Source organism: Crocodylus siamensis, chromosome 2 (genome assembly GCF_052110815.1).
Source record: "Crocodylus siamensis isolate JL-2025a chromosome 2, ASM5211081v1, whole genome shotgun sequence".
Taxonomy (NCBI): Eukaryota; Metazoa; Chordata; order Crocodylia; family Crocodylidae; genus Crocodylus; species Crocodylus siamensis.
The window spans coordinates 295,471,527-295,489,518 of NC_143396.1; positions in this window are offsets into that span (position 1 = coordinate 295,471,527).

The following is a 17,992-nucleotide window of genomic DNA, read 5'->3' on the forward strand; positions in this document are numbered from 1 at the left end:
CTGTGTTGAGGTGACTAGCTCTGTGGATGTGGGGACATTGGTGGCTGTGGTGCACCTTGATTTCAGCAAGGATTTTGTTATGTTCTCCATCAACATTCTCCCAGGCAAACAAAGCAAGTACAGGCTGGATGAATGGACTGTAAGGCTGGTAGAAAACTGGCTGTGGTGTTGGGCTCAGGGGGTAGTAATCGATGGCTTGATGTCTAGTTGGCAGCCGGTATTAAGTGGAGTGCCCCAGGGGTTGGTTCTGGGCCAGTTTTGTTCAAAGTTTTCATCAATGACCAGGAAGATGGGATACAGTGCACCCTCAGCAAGTTTGTGGATGACACCATGCTGTGGGGAGTAGTAGACATGCTGGTGGTTAGGGCTAGGATTCAGAGTGACCTCGACATATTGGCGGATTGGGCCAAGATGAATTTTATGATGTTCAGTGAGGACAAGTGCAAAGTCCTGTGCTCAGGATGGAGCAATTCCCTGCACCGGTGCAGGCTGGGGGGGATGGGCTGGGCAGCAGGTCTGCAGAAAAGGGCCTGGGGTGACAGGGGATGAGAAGGTGAACAGGAGCCAGCAGAGCACCCTTGGTGCCAAGAAGGCTACTGGCATCCTGGTCTGCATCGGTAGAAGTGTTACCAGCAGATTGAGGGCAGCGATTCTTCCCCTCTATTCGGCACTGGGGAGGCCACATCTGGAGTCCTGTATCTGGTTGTGGGCCCCCAGTACAGAAAGGATGTGGACACATTGGAGAGAGTCCAGTGGAGGGCAACAAAAATGGTTGGGGGCTGGGGGACATGAGTTATGAGGAAAGACTGGGAGAACTGGTCTTATTTGGTCTAGAGAGAAGAAGACTGAGGGGGGATTGAATAGCAGACTTCAGCTGCCTGAAGGGAGGTTCAAAAGAGGATGGAACAACAAGGGTTTGCAGCAGCGATGGCCGAGTAGTTAAGGTGTTGGACTTGAAAGCCGATAGGGTCTCCCTGCGTAGGTTTGATCCCTGCTTGCTGTGGCCTCACAGGGCTGTTTTTTGGGGGAACAAACAGAAGGAACTCACCCTCAGAATAGCTAGTTCAAACCCAGACATAATAGGGCTTACAGAAACATGGTGGGATTCATCCCATGACTGGGCAGTTAGCAGTAGGGGCTATCGGCTTTACAGGCGGGATAGAGAAGGAAGGAAAGGCAGAGTGTAGTGCTCTATGTCAAGGAGCAATACACATCCTTTGCCAGCAGAATGGGGTCAGAGGAGCAAGCTGAAGTCCTCTGGGTCAACATACAAGGGGGCCGTGGGGAGAGGGATCTAATGGTGGGGGTCTACTGCTGGCCCCCAGCCAAGGGGAGGAGCTGGACCGGGAATTTTCAGGCCAGCTTGCAGAGGCACTTAAGGCAAGGGATGTAGCTGTCATGGGTGATTTAAATTACCCGGACATCTGATGAGAGGAGCAGTCAGCCAGGTCGGACCGTTCCTGGCTGAGATACAGGACCTCCACTTAATTCAGACAGTGCACAGTTCCACCAGAGCAAATGCCTTGTTGGACCAGGTCCTGGCCACAGGTGACGACCTGGTCAGGGGCCTCCAGGTTCTTGACCACCTGGGTGATAGTGATCTTCACTTGCTTGAATTCACCATCCAGCACATGGTGTCAAGAGCTGACATTTAGGGAAAAGGTGGGGGACAGGGGTGTGCAAGTAAATGCAGAAATTTCTTAACAACTTGTATTATGGTAGCATCTAAGAGCATTGATATCAAGGCTTGGGATGTATTATTGGTGCACTGTACGTGTATACACACACACACACATCAGGCCTTGCCCCAAAAGACTTCACAATCATTTTGGCTCCGTGCTAAATGAAGTGCCAGGAAAATAGAGCTACGATTCTAGCTATACACTTATAAATTCCAGTGGAAGTTTCCATGAATAACTAGGCTAATTTAAACAAGCTACAAGCCTAATTGCCTCTAGCCATAGGAATTATCATTGCCATTAGCTTATTCTGCATATTAGAAGGGAAAGTATATTCGGAAGGTCAGAAAACAAAACTCCATCGTGGTAAGTTCAGATACAGACAGGCCAACGAACGGCTCTTGCTGTGTCGCCCCACATGTTGAACACAGGACTTGGAGTTTTTCATGAATAAAATACTCCAGGAAGCCAATGACCTTTTCATTGCCTATTCCTCAGTATGAAGTTCTCACTTTCCACAGCCACTTATGAAACCCCTTCTTTCAGTCTGTATAGGGATACGAAAGCCATACACACCTAGAGTTTTTTTATAACAGCTGGCTCTTCTGTAATTAGGAAGGCCTTTAAAGGGCTTAAGCAATGTCACTCAGTGGACTCAGCTTGTCACCATCCATGAGGTGTGAGGCAATCTCCACCCAGCATCATAAAATTTCTTTTCTGTTGCCTTTGACTCTCCCAGGAATAAAACAGCTCTTGGAATTACCCTGAATTGAAGTGGATGAGCGTGGGATGGGAAAATCACATATATTTACAGCTAATATGAATCCAACAACATTCAAAGAGATTAATCTGTCAATCTGAATAACAGAGAGTCCTGAGCAAGACCATAGTGCTGAGCCAAGGTAGGGAAGGGAAGGCATGGACTGCAAAGCCGGAGACAGTTGCCTTTTAAAGCAGATGCTCTGGTGATGGCTTTGGCAGTGGCAAGCACATCTCCAATGAACGCCTCTGTCACAGGGTAGGATGACTCATTTCCAGACATCATATGAAAAACATAACTTCAAACTTACCCTCTATATATACCGGCAAACCTATCCTGTCCCAGTGGATACCAGCGAGATAACTCCTGTGGTCTTCAATGAAGACAAATATTGATGGCAAAGTTCATTGTGCATCACGAGCACTCACAAAGCACAGCACCTAAAATAAAGCACACAGGTATTTACACAAGGCAACAAGGCTACTGATCCTGGTATCATCAGCTAATGTCTGTTCAATGGAGGCAATAATGTTAAGGCTACACCTTTATACTTACATAGAATACAATTATAATTAGAGTGATACTGCTTTTCTGTGCAAGAGGACTGCTAAGGCAGGAGAGCTGACTTAGGGGCCAGTCTGTTCTCCTCTCCTTTACTACATGGTTATTTCATGCAATCATAGGCAGTGGGGTTGTTCATTTGATATGGAGTCTATTTTAAAGGAAAATCCAGAGGTCCCAAGAGATCCAGAGAGTGGGTTCCTTTGGTATTGCTTCTTTAAAGCCATTAATGAGCTATCAGACAGTAGAAACAGCTGTCCCAATGCTTTGCCCACTCACCACTCCTGGTGTTAAGTCTCCAGCACCAAATGACAGAGGTTCATATTTAGGTGGCCCTTCTCCCTCCCCTCCCCTAGCCATCTGCCCCAATGAATCCTTCAGCTGGAGAAAAGAGGGGACAAGAGGTGGTGGCATTCATCCCCTGGGCTCCAGAGCTGCCTGGAAGCAGGGGCTCCCACCACAGACCACGTGGGCCAGCTGGTGACCGCAGAGCTCATGGAACATACAACGCTCCTGCGGAGAGGAAACCAAAGTAGATCTTTTCAGGAAAAGACCTACAGCCCAGGAAATCTGCATTGTTAGAGGTCTTCTGCATTGTCAGACTGCTTAAGAACTTGTGGGATCTCATTCACTGGAAATGTTCAAAAAGAGGTTGAATAAACTTGGGTCAGGGATGATCTATCTAGGAGTAGCAATGCTCGGAGTTTGCGGTGAAGAGCAACAGCTGGAGGTCTGGGTTTGGAAACTGGGATGGACCATGCTCAGCAGTACCAGACTGAAGCAGAGTTTCACAACTGGCTGGATAATGAAATACAACTAAAGATCTGGGACAAGTTTATGGGAAGGGCACATATGACAGGTCCTTGACCACCTGGGCAATAGTGATCATCACTTGCTGGAATTCACCATCGAGTGCAGTGTGTCAAGGGCTTGCAGCAAGGCTGTAGCCCTAGACTTCAAGAGGGCCAACTTCAACAAATTGAGGAGATTAGTGGGAGAGGCTGTGGGGTTCCCAACAGCAGGGGAACTCATTGCCCAAGATGAGTGGTCATTCCTTAAGGAGATGATACTCAGGGCTCAAGGGGTGACCATGCCAACAAGATACAAGGGGGGCAAGAGTGCCCATCCACCACCACCCTCTGAGTGCAACCCTGCAGCCAATCTGCAATCCATCTAAGTGTGTAGGCATCAGTGCCACAGTCACCTAGTTTTTTTAATGAGGATGGGGTGGTAGACGGTGTCAAAGGCCTTGCTGAAGTCCTGAAAGACTACATCCATGGTGACACCTGCATCCAATGCTTTTGTGACCTGATCATAAAAGGCAATCAGATTGGTCTGACATGACCTGCCCCTAATGAAACCGTGCTGGTTGCCCTTAAGCATCATCTCTGAAGCCGGCCCACTGCAGATGTATTCCTTGAGGATCTTCTCAAAGAGTTTCCCTAGGATTGAGGTAAGACTCACAGGCCTATAGTTGCCCTGGTCCTCCCTCCTCCCTTTTTGAAAGATGGGGACCATGTTGGTTATCTTCCATCATCTGGCACCTGTACCCAAGCACCACGAGTGCTCGTAAAACCATCCCAAGGGCCCTGCAATACCCCTCCTACCTCCCTCAACACCTTGGGGTGGAGAGCATCTGAACCCACTCATTTGAACACATCCAGCCCCTCCAGAAGCTTTCTAACCCAGTCCTCTCTAACCTGAGGTCTGGAGGCGTTCCCCTCCAGTCTGTCTGGCATCACGGTGGGGAAATCCTGGTCCCTGCACAAGAAAACAGAGGTGAAGAATTGGTTAAAGAAGTCTGCTTTCTCCTCTGGCACAACCACCAGATTGCCCAACGTATCTTGCAGGGGCCTCATGTTTCCCAGTGCCTTCTTCATCCTCCCTATGTATTTGAAAAAGGACTTTTTATTATCTTTGATCTTGGATGCTAATCCTAGCTCTATGTCCACCTTAGCTTTCCTGAGAGCCCCCCCACAGGCCTGAGCAGAGGAGGTATACACCTTTTTGGAGATAGCACCCACCTTCCACCTGGTGTACGCCGCCTTTTTGGCAATCAGGTATTCCTGAACACCCTTGGTGAGCTGGGGGGTGGGGTCGGGCACTCTTGCCCCCCTTGCATCTTGTTGGGATAGTCACCCCTTGAGCTCTGAGTATCATCTCCTTAAGGCTCAAGTAAACACCAACAGCCTCAAAACCATGCTTATGCAGCACCAGCTTCTTTGGGCAGGACCTGGCATAAGGATGCCAAATCAGATCCTATATTCCCAACTCACCGATGATCACCACTCTAGAGGTGGGCAAAAGAAGACACCTTGAAGGCCAGCCTGAAGAAATGAAATATTAACATCAATACCCGGGAGTCTCGAGCACTGAAGTGTCCACCATGGTGCTGTGATGTACAATAACAGATTGAGCATTTCAAGCAAACTCATCTCATTGTGGAGGTGGATAGGTGAGAGAGGCAAAGGGAAAGAGCTGTAACCAGACATCACCATGATCCACTCCCTCCTTCTGGAACTGTTTGCTACGTTAGCAGTCAAACATGCGGGTGTTGGATGGGCATCCTCAGTCATCTCCAGATTCACCAGTGACTTCCCTATTTATAGGAAGACTGTCATCCTCATATTGATGACAACAGCAATGATTTTTTAGGAGATGCCATCTCTTCTGTTCCCTGTTCTGGAACACAGGACTGGAAGGGGCCTCCAAAATCACAGAGTGCAATCCCCCACCTATGATAGGAAACCATTTCATGTTACATTATGTCTTCCAGAGCCCCCAAACATTGCACTTTCATACTAGCTGTTCCCTTTTATTTTGATGCTCACATCTCTTTTTTACAACCAAAGTCCATAACATTTTATAAGCCAGGCTACTGCCAAACCAAACTTTGCAGAATTGTGTAGAGAAATAAGAGAAACAATGGAGTGAGACCCAGTAGCTGTCTGTGGTGAAGTTTTGGAGTGTGATAGCATTTTTTGAACTCTGTCAAAGTAGATGGTAGTTGTGCTCTTGGCAGTCAAAGTGGTGATAAAGACTGAAGTCACAGTGCAGTTGGTTGAGGTTATCTTCATTAACATGCTGCCACGTTGTTTGCTTATTGATATTTATAGTTAATCCAGAGATTGTGTTCATGAGTCTTTTATAAACTGTTCAGGTTTTAACTGATTAAAACTTGGCAATGGTAAGAGGAAAAAAAGGCAAAAATGATAGCTGACTACAGTAGCTAAATACTGTGGCAGGAATGGCTTTTGTGGAAGCAAAGACGTATTCTGGCTGTCACAACGTTCCAGGTTTTCTTTCATAGGAAATCCTTTCATCTTTTGTGCTGAAATTAAAATTTGGTATGTTATGTGTATAATTAACATTGCATATTGTTTATAGGCACTTTCACAGCAATATGCAATCCCAAATAGCCCTGTTTTTAATATATGTGAAATATCTAGGCTTAAATTACTACCAGTTGGGCACATCTACACATACACTTTAATGCACTTTAGCCTATTTTAATACGTACTAAAGCATCACTAACGCCCCCCCATTTAGTTAATGCACATTAAAATAGGCTAATGCACATTAAGTATCACTTAAAAACTGTGCTCCATAGTTAATGCACATTAAAACAGGCTAATGTGAATTTTTCTAGTGACAGTGGAGGTACTAGATTTAACAGACATTAACTTAAGCATATGAATACATGCGTAGACTTGCCCATTCAATTGCTTATTAATGGCCTAAGTAGTACTGGCATAATTTAACAGGAATTTTTTTAAGTCTTGGGGCTGTGATACCTTGCATCTCTTTTTGTTTCCATATGTGCTCTCCATTTATATATCATACTTCTTTCATGAAACTGTACTCCATCTCTGCATTCTTACCCTTTTTTGCAAAATATTTTATAAATGTCATAGAGTTCCAATACCTCTATTTATAGATAGATAGATAGATAGATAGATAGAGATGTGCACTCTTAAATATACATATTGGATCTCTCTCCCTATATATATATCTCTGATGTCAGAAAGTGAATGTATTCCCATGTTTTGGATTTCCCCCAGAATATAGAGGTAATTGTTTGTGTCGTGTTTGATTTCCTTTTTGGAGCTGGAAGATAAACCAAGCTTTCCTAGAGGTATTCCTTCCCATGCCAAGAAAATAGATAGACTTACAAAAGATGAATTCTCCTCTGCCACCACTGCTGTCCAGTCTCCAATCTTGCTCTATAATTAATTAGCTGTCAGATCTGTTAAGCTTCCACTAACAGACTACAGAGACACTAAGCAAATTGGTTCAGAAATTAAGACCCAAGTTTGGGATGATCTTCCTGACCTTACAATTCTCATTATCAATTTCTAAGTCAATTCCACATGTTTGGTATGGAAGAGACATACATTATTTGGAGTTGAATAAAAAGCAAAACAAAACAATTGCATTCACTTTTTGAAAGGTTTTTTTTAATGTCAGCTAGTATCTTTTTTGAAGGTCAGCTGCATAGGATTTTGAGTTTTCTGCACTGATTGAGTATTAATTCAGACCCATACCCAATCAATACTTGCTGCTTAGTTGTTACCAGGTTCTACAGTGAAAACAAAGACTTGCTTTGATGCATTTTTCTTACAATGGTTTATATAGTAGAATATTCTCAGAGTACCTGAACTGAGTGGGTAAGTTTCACATTCAAAGTTTAACTGAGTTAGCAAGTTGCCATTGAATTCGATGGCACTATGGACAAAATGGTCCCAGACTGAGGTGTATATGATGCGATCACTGGTATGAAACATTGCTCTGTCAAGATGAAATAACTTAATGAGCATTTAGTCTGTTTCAGCTGATTGCTTTAGTTGTCTGATAAATATCATGATGTGCTTTTTTTTGGACTGCTTAGGGTTATATCTTTTAGTGCACCAACAGTTAGGCAAGCTTTCAAATGCAAGAGATTTTTCATCAGGTCTCACCAGAACAAGCCAAACCCAGCATACCAGCATAATGGTGTGTATGTCTCTGTCCTTTATTTTATATATTTGGTGAGAGCTCATTCTGGTGCATAGTTGCTGTTTAGTTTCACCCACGTAGTTGCCAGGAGGGCACCTGGTGCATTGGATCAGGTATATCATGTTTTGGGAAAGGCATGTGTAGAAACTCTGATGATTTTTTATGGGGCATATTGATAGTCGTGGCAGTGGAGGTGTGCTGACAGGTTAAGCATTCCTTGGCAGGCAAGACTGTGTCCCACTTGATGTTGGGCAGTGGAGAGTTTGCTTCTGACGATGAGCTGGACACGGGTAGGGAGTTGTTTGAAAGCGAGGAACAGAGGGGCTGGGAATATTTCTCTCCAGGTCCGATCTTTGTTGAGTCTACGCCATGGGATTCAGCGGACTGTGGTATTGTGGTAATGCATTGGGAGTAAAATGAATACATGTCTAGGCCTTCAACCATTTCAGAAGGAAGCCTTGGGCAGAGAAGTTTTGGCTGTGTCTTCCCGCTCTTGGGCTGCTGTTACAGCCACCCAACCTGCTTCACTTTGGCCTCTGATACACTCAGATCACTTCTCTTCTCTGATATATATTGCTGTCATAAATGTTTTCTGGATGAGGGTGACAGTAAATACATTGTTTGCTAGATAAAAGGGCAACTGCTGATGGAAACCAAATGCCCCAGCGGCTATGATGGGACTTGCCTGCAGTAACAATAACTTTTCTGGTGCCTGTCTGACTTGCTTAGTTTCACCATTTTGTCACTAATGTGGGAGCTTTTGTGCCTTAAAATAGCTCTGTCAGGTTTAATGTAGCATAACTGAAGTTTTGGGACTGTAAAAGCACTGATTTTATTGCAGTACCGAAAGAACAGAGACACACCTCAGTGTGAGTGACTCGTTCAGGTTTCATCTCCATACTTATCATTCAGTTATTTTGATATATTATTCACAAAAGACGCTTCCTGTTTTTTTTTAATGCTTTTGCCTTAACGTGGTCATGAATATATCCACATCCAACTGAAGTTCATTTATCATGGGGTAGCCGTAGCCAGGAGACTCAGCAGAATATCCGAATACAACAGGTCCATCATACTGTCAGATATGGAAGAATCACTTTCTTCCACAAATCCCTGCAATTAAAATTACATATATTGTAGTGCACTGCTGTGTACCAGAATACTGAGTTATATAGTTTAAGCATGTTGTATTAAAGAAAAATAATCAGCTTCATTTTAGGCATTTGAAATGTTCAGCTTTAAAGTCTTTCTGCTTCCACCTGCCTTGTAAGAAAGAGGTGAATGGAAGTGCCAGATTTACTTTCCTTTTTCTCTTTTTCTCTGGTGTCTTCCACCAGTTATCTTCAACTGTCTGTTTCCCCAAAGAGAGGAATTAAAAAAATATATAGTTTGGCCAAGAAAAGATCAAGTAGTGGAGGACAGAAGAGTGTACCACTGTGTTGTGGGGTGCATGGCATTTGCAGCCCTGGGAGTAGGACTGGGAGAGGAGAAGAGAGTGCAACCTTTTGGACCGGCCCTGTTCAAGGTCCTCTTCAGCATCCATTCTGCCACGGTGTGAGACAGGGCGCCAGGCCCACCGTCTGACCCGGTAAATGACAGCTCTTGTGAGATGTGAAAGTATCTTCGTGGTACGTAAGTCGGTGGTGGCTGTTATCCATCACGGTTGAGGATGATCACTCCCACAGGTCAAGTAAAAAGTCGAGATGATTCCACTGAGGGCCAAGAAAGCTGATCCTAGAGCCACGGACCCTGCTGGAGTCTCCATCCTTGCAGATGTTTAAGACCCGGGTAGACAAAGCCTTGGCTGGGATGACGTAGTTGGGGCTGGTCCTGCTTGGAGCAGGGGCTTGGACTGGATGTGACCTCCTGAGGTTCTCTCCACCCTCGCTGTCTGTGAGTCTGGTGAATGCCACAGGTGGTGGTTAACGGGAGGGTCAGACTGCAAGTTTCTCAGTCCTGTTTTCTTTCCTTCCATGGCACAGAAGTAAAACAAGCTACATAGAAGTCAGGCCAGTAAAAAAGCCTCATCCATGTTGAAACTCTCCAGAAATATGTAGGAAATGGGAAAAGGTTTAAACAGAGCTTTACTCTGTATTTGTAAGCAGTGGCTGTCACAAGGCAGGCGATGATCAGATTTATTTCTGACGATAGCTAGCTCTGAAGCACTTGATGTTTTTGATAGTTTTCAGTTAACTCAGACAGAAGAGGCTCACTATGAAGCTGCAACAGAGAGATTTGAAGTGTGTACCGCACTCCACGTTAAAAATGAAGCCTGTGAGTGATGTCGTTTAAAATAGAATAGAAGCAGCAGCAAAATCTGGGTCTGGTTGAAGGGTGATGAGCCAATCTTGCACTTCTGAAGGGATAAGGGGTGCCAGGGAGCGAGTCTCTGATAAGAAAACAGATTGTGATTGGGATTTGGAAGAAGACATTGAGACAGAGATTGTGAGAAGACCCAGAATTAACCCATAGCATAGAAAGGGAAATTGTGAGTGGCTGTGGCAAGGGATTTTTATCTAAATGTTACTAAATATTCAGAAGTTAAAGAAATAGTGGGCAGAAACTGGAAATTAGAGATTAAATTTATCCTCTCCCTTTCACTGAGGGTCTTTGCTATGCTGTAGAGAATACCACAGTTACAGCAAAGTAATCTCCATTGTTAATAATTATTATTTTATTGGTAAAGAAAGTTTTTTTTTTAATTAGATAAACCTTGAACAACAGCTACTTCAGTTACAGTCTCTGTTTGCATGTCTCTCTCAAAAGCTTGAATGGAAATTATGCCTTTACATGTGGCTTTGCCCACAAAAACCCCTCCCCTCACTTCCCAAAGCAAGTTTTTAACCATATTTCACTCTAATATGGATAAATGAGATTTTTTTTTGCCCATGGGTGAGTCCTATGTGGTGTATTATAGATGACCTAAACAATGCATAAATGTGCCTAATCCTAATGAAGTCTTATGAAAGCAAAATCATTAAATCAGTTACTTAAAAGAAGCCATTCAGAGAGTTGTCTTGAGACAGGCATAGAAATGTCTTTCAAGAGCCTTATGTCTGAATTAAATACCAGTACTTCTTCCCCTTGACCAGAAATAAGCATGTGTTTCTCCTCTAGAAATGCATGGGTTTACCAATTTAAACAGTTTAATGAGAATCTTAAATTACAGCAGCATTTCAACATCCCATTAGATTCATTACAGGAAACATTTTATGCTAATCCTTTGGCAGTGCTTTGCAACTTTGCCTCATTGAGTTCTGGGGAGGTTTTCAAGGTATCAAAATAGTCTTTTTTAAACATACTTAATACTTAAGGTCTTAAAAACTTTTTAAACTCAATTATTGCTTCTTTTTCTTTTTTTGAGAACTTTTGGAATGGCAGCTCTTGTTCTGATAAGGGCATTGCTCAAGAAACTGGGGGGAGTGGGGAAGGAGGGAAGCAGAATGGAGGGGAAGGGTCTCATTTTAACCTCTCACAGGCCCCATGTCCTCATGGGCTGCCTTTGGAACAGCCCTGCCCTAAATCATGTGTGTGTGTGTGTGTGTGTGTGTGTGTGTGTGTGTGTGTGTGTGTGTGTGTGTATTTATTTATAGTTACACGGCTACTTACATTAAAAACAAGTCATACTGTGCAATGATCTTTCTGTTCTGATATTTAGACCATTATAGAATCACAGACAATGAGGGCTGAAGGGACTTCACGAGGTCACATCTAGTCCAACCCCCTACTCCGAGCAGGACCTGCCACAACTACATCATCCCAGCCAAGACTTTGTCTAGCCGGGTCTTAAACACCTCCAAGGATAGAGAGTCCACCACCTCTTTGGGTAACCTGTTCCAGCTCTTCACCACCCTCTTGGTTTCTCCTGTTATCCAACCTCAACTTCCCTTGCTGCAGCTTGAGCCCATTGTCCTGTCATCTGAGAACCGTCCAGCTCCATCTTTTTGCAGCCCCCCTGCAAGGAGTTGAAGTCCTGTCCACCGGTCCCCAAGTCATTGTCATTGCCCTCCGTTGGACTCTCCCCAGCTTGCTCACATCCTTTCTGTAGTGGAGGGCCCACAACTGGACACAGGACTCCAGATGTGGCCTCCCCAGAGCTGAATAGAGGGAAGAATCATTGCCCTTGATCTGCTGGTGCAGCTCCTACTAATGCAGCCCAGGATGCCGGTTGCCTTCCTGGCACCAAGGGCACACTGCTGGATCCGGTTCAGCTTCTTGTCCCCTGTCCCCCCAGGTCCTTTTCTGCAGAGCCGCTGTCCAGCCCGTCACCCCCGGCCTGCACCGGTGCAGGGGATTGCCCCTCCCCAGTGCAGGACTTTGCACTTGTCCTTGTTGAACCTCATGAGATTCCTTTTGGCCCAGTCCTCCAAATTTGTCAAGGTCATTCCCAACCCTAAGCCCTAACCCCCAGTATATCTACTGCAGCTCCCAACTTGGTGTCATCCACAAATTTGCCGCAGGTGCAATCCATGCCATCTTCCAGATTGTTAATCAAGATATTGAACATAACTGGCTTCACCACCAACCCCTGGGGCACTCCACTTGATACTGGCTGCCAACTAGAAATTGAGGCATTGATCACTAACCATTGACCCTGACAATCCAGCCAGCTTGCTATCCACCTTACAGTCGACTCATCCAAACTGTACATCCTTAGATTGCTTGCAAGAATGCCATGGGAGACCATTTAAAAAACTTTGCTAAATTAACTATTCAGGTAAAAAGGATATCTGGAAAACTTTTGTAAAACATGCACTCTGTTTGCAATTACATACCTTAAAGGTTCCTCCACTTTGATGGGACAGCAGTTAGTCAAAAGTACCCAATATCTACTGATTGTCAATATTTTTGCTTGAGTTTAGAATTAGTCTTTAGAGTGCTTGCAGATCTTTATCTGGGGCTTGCTTGGGTAGGTTGAAAAACCAGAGGCTTTATGTGGACCTGGGCTTGGAAGAAAGTTGTCTTTATAATACTGTTTATGGCTCTGGTAACACATCCTCCTACATTCCTTATTTGCTTCATTTCTAAATGGAGCATCTTCACATTCTTGTAAAGCTAAGGCTCTTTTGGAAACATAAATCTCTCAGAGTTTATGTTCTCACAAGAAAAAGCATGGGCCGGTTCCAAATGGTTTTCAGAGGTGTCTTCATTTACGTGCGTCTCAAAACAAAACAAAGCAGGCTCTTTGCCCTGGGAGGCTGATATAAATTAGTAAGGTTAGTCACCTAGGACTCCTAGATCAGCTATAGGGAAAGTCAAATTTCTTAAAAGGGGCAAGGCAGAGCAGCCAGGGGCTGACCAGAGAGGCCTCTGAGCTAGCAGTAGGACATACTTGTTGACGGGTGTCTCAGTACTTGCCTCTTCCCAGAGTGCCTGAGTCAGGGGGACACACTGGGAACTCCTGCCCACTTTGTCTCCAGGGATCACAGAGGGTGAAGACCAACCCAGGTCCAGACCAGGACACTTAATGCAGACCAACAGCATCGAGTTAGTTTCCAAGCACAGCACCTGAGGCAGCTACAGTCACTCTGAAGACAATAGCGAGGCTGGTACAGCCACCGATGGACACCGTGCATCATCCTAGTGGTTAGAGTGTCCACCCAGGAAGTAGGAGACCCAATGTCTTCCTCAGCTGGGTGGGAATTCAAAGATGCATCTCTTACTCCTGGAAAGACCAGGAGATAGAATAAAGGGGCTCCCTCCTCCTTCCTGAAGATGCTCTTGTAACCAGGTATGGAAGAATAAAGGAGCTGAAGGGAGATGACAGCCTGTTGCTCTCCACCTTCTTCATCCTCCTGACTTGCATTCTTGTTTCCACAGCTCGTTCAATAGAAAACCAACAAAGTTAAGAGTGGATAGAGGAGTCCCTGAGGGCTTGCAGTTGTGTGAAAAGCTAGATGAAGCAAAACCAAATCAAGGGATTGGTAATCGATGAATTGCATCCTTGTGAGAATGATACTGCACCTGCCAGTATTGGGGAAACACTGGTTGCAAACAGCAGCAGCATCCCATGACATAGCTTGGCATTAGCAGGAGGCATTTGGCTTGGACAGACGCATGCTGTGCACCTCTTCAAAAGTCCAGAAGGGCAAGTTGAGGAGCATGGACTTAACGACATCGTATACCCAGCTCTCAGCAGGATGAGGCAACTGAACCCCGGGACAAGATGCAACCAGTCCACTGGACTCACTGCAGGCTAACGGTGGTGGTATTGATGTCCTGGGTGGGAATTCCTAGGTTGCTGCAACAGTACAGGGCAACTCCTATGTTAACCGAGCACGAGTTGCCTATACGTATTTGAAATGTATGTATGTCAATGCTGCTGATGATTATAGCAGGGTATAGCTAGAAACCTGTTGGCCAGGTCTCTCCTGGTCTGCTGTAAATGGTACCATGTAAACCAGTACAGCCTTTTCCATGGTCGGGTTGTCAGTGACTAAACCAATGCCCTTACCTGGGCTAGTTTGGGTCAGGACACCCAGCAGAACTAAATACAAGACTTTCCAAAGGGTGGATGAGCTCCCTGTGAGCCAACAGCCATCCAAACCTGGAAAGGAGATGGGTGCTGCCAGATCTCTTTGCAGGAACACTCACCAATGATGCACAGCATCTAAGGTGCCCCAATGGTCGTAATGGCCTTGGGACTGGCTTAATTTGACTTGTAGCTAGGAAGATGTAGAAAGCTGCTCCTTTAACACTTCACAAGAGCTGAATGGGATTGGTTGTGTTGTTCAGGGGCTCCTGTTGCAATCTCTGAATGGGTAGGTGTTGCAGTGCACACGGGTGCCCTGCACCTAAAAGCAGGGATGGCAGGAGAGACCCCTAGTGGTGAGAAGGGGGAGGCTCAACTGCCAGTCACCAGGGCAGCACAGGTGCTGGTTGCCAGGGAAACCAAGGGGGGCAGCTGACAGGAAGGGGCAGGGCTTGGCCCCTTCTTAAGCCCAAGCATAAGGCCAGGAGGGCAGTTCACCTCTGGCAGCCAAGGAAGGTGGAGCTCTGTTGGAGCAAGCAGGGCAAGCATAGCAGAGAAGCCTGATGGCCGGAGCAGTGTCTGCTTGATGATACTGGGTGGAGGAAACCCTGACAGGGATATGCATGCAGGATAGCCAGGTTGGCTATAGCTCACTGAACTATGAGCCACGTTATAGCCCAGGGGCTTTGTGTTTTCTGTTTTGTTGTTATTTTATACCGGAGGACCGGGCGAGGCTATTAGGGGTGGAGGAGGCCTCATAGGAGCTCCACAGTAGCATGGGGTCTCCTAGCACCGGAAAGGGTGCAGCATTGTTCCTGGTGCATTGGCCCAACCCGGGAGCCCCGGAGTTAGGGGGCCATGAGAAGCCCCAGAGCTAGAGGGCAGCAGGGACTCCCAGAGCGAGAGGGGGCAGTGAGAAGCCCTGGAGTGAGAGGAGGCAGTGAGAAGCCCTGGAGTGAGAGGGGGCTGTAGGGAGCCCCGGAGCGAGGGGGGGGGCAGGGAGAAGCCCCGGAGCGAGGGGAGGCAGGGAGAAGCCCCGGAGTGAGAGGGAGCAGAGAGAAGCCCTGGAGCGAGGAGGGACAGAGAGGGGCCCCAGAAGTAAAGAAGAGGGCCAAGGCATAGGGCAAAACCATGTCAAGAACCATCTGTGAGGTTTGGGCTGCGGTGTAGGGAAGAAAAAGGAGCCGCAGGTAGCGCCCCCTGACACCGGGTATATAAAGTGGGCAGCCTCCCACTAATTACATCACTCAATCAATTAAGATCAAGGCGTGGCAGGAGAGTAAGCAGGCAGTTAGCCCAAGGCAGGAGGGTGGAGCCACCCACAGAAAGGCTCCAGCGCGCGAGTCCTGTTACAGTAGGTCTCTGGCCCTGTGCAAGGCAGACTCCATCAGATCCCTAGGCTCTGCACATATACTGAATCAAGCCAAATTTACTGCAAAACCCCAAGGTGAGAGAAGCGGTTTTTAAGGGTGCTGGAATAAAGCAGACAGTGAAGATTTGGATGAAGTTGAGGGGGAAGGTTTTTGGGGGACTTATGTGACAAGCTTCTGGGCATGGTGGCCCTTTAGACTGTGGGTTGTTGTCCAGTGTAAATAATGGGTACATTGAAACAGGCCTTGGATGAAGCACCAGAAAGTGACTTGCTGGGAACAGGCTATCAGAAGACCTGTATGGGAGACCCAGAGGTTTATTCTCAGTCACTCTCTGTTATGAATCTATGACATCCATTGAAAATTATTTCAATTATTCAGAACCTCATTTTCCCACGTACATTCATCATCTGCAAGGATATCTGGCCAAATCAGCTCGTACCATTTCTCCACATTATCCTTTTCTGATTGCATTTTTGCTTCTAAATGAATTGGTTGTAATTTCTTTCTTTCTTTCTTTCTTTTTTTTTTTTTAAGGAAAAGTCCACCCAAGCCATTCCGCAGGCTTCTATTCTTGCTGCTGCCATCCTCTGAAACCTTTTATTTCTCCTGGACTTTCTAGTGTGGTTGGCCTCAGGATTCACTTTAAACCTAGCAATCCAGGCTCGAATAATAAGGTCACTGTCAAAGGGGTAGCACTGGTTAAAAAAAATAAAGAGCAAGGGTTGACTTTACTGTGGACTAGCATGTGGGTTTTTGGTGACATACTGGCTTTATGTCCAATGCAACAGGAGTGAATTGGGGCAATGAAGGTTTAGAGCAGTTTTACTTGCAATGCGAGATGGAGATGAATGGTTCTGGAGTCGATACCAGTGCCTGTATCACATCGTCAGGTTTTGCATGTAGATTGGATGGTATGACCTTGTCCTGTGGCTGGTCTCCTTGATGTACTGATGTCACTGAACTATGAGCACTAGTCAGTAAACTTCAGATCCCGGACATGTGAATAGGGGCCATCATTAAATTAACAACAATGTCCTCTGCTGACTGCTCTGCCTCCCTCGTAAGAGAAGAAGCAGTGACAATTTCCCATTGATGAGAGTGCAGAAGAAGGGGAATGACCAGTCATGGTGAAGGGAGAATTAGGGTCAGGTCCCTTTGCTTCAGCTGCCATTGGTTGGCATTAGGGCGGAGGACGCATCCTTCATGATTTTCAGAGCTTTGCGTTTTTCTCCCTGCGAATAAAATACGAGGGGAAGCAAATGCAGGGCAGCAAGAGAATGACATGTTGGCACTATTGTGCTTAAATTCGGAGGAGAGAAGGCAGTAAAGATGCCTGAGGCATATCCATAAGGCAGAACTTACACAGGAGCTTATGGGAGAGTGGAAGGAAGTTGGGCCTGTCGGTCTCGGTGGCTTTTCTCCAATCCTTTTCTCTGCCCAGGGTTCAATGGCAACTGTCTCCTGACTTTTCCCAGCAGATCTGCTGCTTTTCTGTCCATAGAAAGGGGCTCTCCAGCATCGAGTCAGGCAGTGTGCCTTATTCCCACATCCCCCTGTGTGCCGCTGGCTGTGGGGATGCCAGGGGAGCACATCGAGCGGTGCAGAGAGCATCCAGTGGGTAGCTTTCATAGCGTCTGCCACGGCGGAGCTACGTCTCCATCAGAGATTCAGATGCTTGGAGGGGAGGTGCCTTTGCCACGGGCTGATGACTGTTCTTGCTCCTGTTTGCTTCTGCCAGGTCAGCCCCGTTGACTTCCTCCTGAGTTGGCTATTGAAAGTAGTGGGCCAGGCTTCTTGTTGTGCTTTCAAATGACTTGCAATATTCATGGCCAGTGACCACCAACCCAAAGCAAGGTGGTTAGTCTACAAAGTGCAAATCTACCCTGCCTTTTATTTGCAAAGTAAGCAGATACATGAGCACACCCCTAGCTTTGGGTTGGTGATCACTGGCCTCTAACAGCCCAGCCACTTGCAGAAGGAAGTGGCTTGAAAACTAAAACCTTTTTGAAATAGGAATGCTTACATATATTACACAATTCACTGGTTAGTCGCACAATACATTTAGACTAACCGCACATGCAAAGTAAGATCGGCCACACGCACAAATGTTCACACCATTAACTTTTTCATTGTGAAATAAATTTAGACCAAA